The following is a 4,148-nucleotide window of genomic DNA, read 5'->3' as shown; positions in this document are numbered from 1 at the left end:
TAACGATCTCAACAGAGGATGGTGATGGTTGAATTTCTTCAACCGTTTTACGTAACCGTGAGACTTTTGGACATCGTCCAAAAGGTTTCGCGTCGACGGCATATCTCCCTCAGATCTGACACAGTTTTACGTCTACATTTAACAGCTCATGCCGTATTTCAGGCCTTAAATTGTTTTAAGGACGCGAACGACCTTCAGAGTAGACCACGGCACTTCTAACTGATCTATTAACACAGATAAGCCTTCGTAAAACTGTCAAACGATTCATTCGGTTTCTGTTTTCTGTTTCTAATAAGCTCCTCTATGTCACAATCGTCTCGTGCGATTTTGAACTGTGATCGCAAGGCTGCGCACAATTCTTCCCAATTCACATCATAGACGCTTTTGTGGTAACGCCAATAGAATTCGAGGGCCTTGCCTTCGAAGAGTACGCTAGCATGCTTACATAGAACAACAAAATTCCCGCCTAAGGTCTGATGTGTGAGTGCCTCTGCTCTATATATAAAATTGTCAACGGATACTCCTGTTCCAGAGAATTTCATTTTCCAACCATTTAATACTTGCACTACCTTGTCTGGCCTACTTAATAGGTCGGATACCTGCGACATTGGAGTGCCAGAATTGATCCTTGCAGGGTCAGCATTGAAGTCTTGATCTCTGACATATCCAGGCCTACTTTCCATTCTCTGCCCTGTTGGAGGTGTGCTGGATCTAGCATCGCTAATTGCTGGAGTCGCTATCAACCTTTGCACACTATCTACGACCGAACTCTGAATTAGTTCGCTCTCCATAGCGAGCAAGGAAAGAGCATTCACGGATTCAGGAATCTCTGAATCACTTACGCGTATGTTCGATCTCCCTTGCGATGTGCTAGCAACGTCATGCGTCACTGAATCGCTACTCCGCTCTTCCGCCTGACGGCTTTTAGACTGTGAGCGAGTTTGCAACCCTTGAGTATTCGATGGCTCAACTGGCCTGAATAGCACTTGACAAACTGGGCATTTGTCCTTCGTTTTAAAATGCAATTCTATGCACTTTTGTGGAACTCGTGGTTGCATGCGGTTCTATACGCCTCTGCAAGAGACTTAATTTCCTTCTTGCATAAAGGACATGAAGCGATAGGCAAGCCCATTGCTCCCTTGTTCGGCGATCGAGCAACACTCATTTTCAAAGAAAGAAACAAACTATAGAGCTAATAAATGTTCGCAGAGTCGATCTTAATCGAAAATTATCAACAGACGAAAAAACCAAAATTTACTAACCAACGAAAGATGTATATAAATAAAAAATTAATAAAATTAAAACCATAAAAAAAAGAATGGTACTATTCAAAGGACCCAAAAATAACGTAGAAATATAAAGAAATCTAATTATTTTTATATATTTTTGTTTGTATTAAAAAAAATTTTCTTTAAATATTTGTGCCGTATTTGTTCTGCTTATTTGTTTTTGCATAATAATTTTTTTGTAAAGATAATAATTGCATAACTTATTTATTTTTGAATTTTGTTTTGTTTGCAACGGCTATAATTCATTCTTTCGTTTTCATTATTTTTCTTTTTTTTCTCTTATTTATTACGAATTAATTTTCTGAGCAACTTTTATCAAATCTTCATTTATTCTATATAACATTTCTTTGGGTTCATTTAGTTGCGTTAATCTTCACGTGCGAAATGTGCGAGAACATAGATATTTATACCATGCGTACATTTTTATTATTGTTTATCAAACTTACCCCCAGAACTCCTGCGGCGGTGATCGATCTCCGGCGAAGTGCTGGTACGGCTAAACGACGATGGGTTTTTATAATAGAATATTTTTCTCTACACATTAAGCACATTCGCACATTTTTAATTAAATGTTACTAATTCTTTTCATAACCAATTATAAATTAATTCAAACAAATTTTATTTTTTAATATGTGTTCATTTTACACATGACTTTTAAATTTTTTTTTTAATTTACGATTCGCTTTGAACCACTGAACACTTCATTTCATTGTTTTCTTTTACAATTTATTAGTACTCTTGTTTTTATATTTTTCTTTTTGTGAGATCATTTCTCTCTAAAGGCACTCTCACAATTTGACTTAATTTATAATAATTGTGATCGTATGTGTAATTTGTTTCATACATAGGTGTTAACGCTTTGCTTTAAGTTGTTCTAATTGAACTAGACTTTGATTTTAGTGGCTATTGTTATAATTTGTGTTCGGATGCTAGATACAATTTTACAATTTTTGGTTTTGTAGCGCACTTTTATTATTTGTGTTCAATAGAACAGCACTTTGGTTTTCATTTTTTTCGTTTTGTTTTATTTGAAATCTATCTTTCTTTTCAAGCGCTACACTTTTTCGATCATTTTCTTTATAACATGTGAATTATATTTTGTTTGTTTCGAATTGTAAGAGTGACATGATTTAATTTAAATCATTGTCTGGTTTTCACAACACTTTGAAATGATTACACTTTGAAATTGGAATCTTTAGAGATTCATATAATAGTTCACTATGTCGTTGCTCGCTGTTGATTGTTACAGATGGCGCCTAAAGGCGCTCCGTTAGCCAGGCGGTAACCAGTAGAGGCATTCAGCTGACCACGAAGTGACCCGAAGGGGTGCTCCGCTGGCCGAGTTGGCCGGTGAGGGTGCTCCGCTGGCCGAGTTAGCCTGTGAGGGTGCTCCGCTGGCCGAAAGGGCCAGTGCAGGGGTGCTCCGCTGGCCGAGAATGCCGGCGCGGGTGCTTCTCTGGGCGAAAAGGCCTGCACGGGTGCTCCGCTGGCCGAAAGGGCCGGTGAGGGTGCTCCGCTGGCCGAGAATGCCGCCGCGGGTGCTCCGCTGGGCGAAAATGGCCTACTAGGCGCTCTGCTGGCAAACGAAGCCTGCTGGGCGCTCCGCTGGGCAAAAGGAGGCTGCAAGGGCGCTCCTCTGGACAATTAGCGGCAGGCGAAAGCACTTCGTTGAAGCAGTCTGCTTCAAAAAGGAGCAAGAAGAAGAAAACGAGCCTGCGAACACAACTACTTTTAAACATAAATCCATATACGACATGATAAAACTTTTCCCTTACCAATTATCAAAATTTGAGGTGGAAAAAATATCCACAATAGCTGGATGCCTTCAGATCAAAATCCGTAGAACTATGCGTCTGTGTACGCAGCCGGTCACCGAAAAATGATAGAACCGGAACTGGCTTAAGATAAGTTGGCCGCGCTCAAGTTGGTGCAGCAGGCGCAAACGTCAAAGCTGAGCTTTCCAGTGCAACCGATGCACAACTTCAAACTCAGCTTATCAGCGGTTTTACAACACTACCTTAAGCTTAGTTTTACAGAGCTACTTTAAGCTCAGCTTTACAGCAGCTTAAGCTAATTTGTTAGACTGAAAGTGCATACTTTTAGGAGCAGAATATAACCATACATATTATGGCTTAAAGGTAGCATGCTTTTAAGCTCTGCGTAAAACAAAACATAAGGTGGCACAAAACTTGCATACTTTTAGGTGCTACCTGAAACAATATTAAACTTGGCTTAGACCTAGCAAACTTTTAGGCCGAATTCAATGCCTGTTGCTGTAGGCGCCGTTACAACACTTCATCTGCCTAACGATTATTTCGCAGATTTAAATTCACCGCCAATACCAGCTGAGTTTGTCAGTGAATTTCGAACCAGCATGCAAGCGCTAAGGCCCATCTCGGCAGCACACCACAGCAAGCCAAAACTATTCATTCACAAGCATATCCACGAATGTTCCCATGTGTTTGTGAGAACCGATGCCGTGAAGCAACCGTTGCAACCACCATACTCTGGGCCATACCAAGTGATCGACAAGCTTTCAGATCGCGTTTTTGTGATTCGAATGAATGGCAAGGACACATCTATTTCAGTGAACAGACTGAAACCAGCTTACTTAGAGAGCGACGACTCTAACAACGAGACGGAAGATTCCTTGACCACAAAGACTCGGTGCACAAAAACTTATGAAAGACGTGTCTAGAGGGGGAGTACTGTGGCAACTCTGTCATCCACCTATTGTCCATATGCTGGCAACACCAAACGCTTAGTTGGGCAACCCGTTAATCGATCGCAGACAACTTCATGGCGAAGCCACTTGAATTTGTGCTTTCAATTTCATCAGACATATACGTTTATAATAAT

Source organism: Drosophila sulfurigaster, unplaced genomic scaffold (genome assembly GCF_023558435.1).
Source record: "Drosophila sulfurigaster albostrigata strain 15112-1811.04 unplaced genomic scaffold, ASM2355843v2 ctg21_pilon, whole genome shotgun sequence".
Lineage (NCBI taxonomy): Eukaryota > Metazoa > Arthropoda > Insecta > Diptera > Drosophilidae > Drosophila > Drosophila sulfurigaster.
This window is presented reverse-complemented; position numbering follows the sequence as displayed.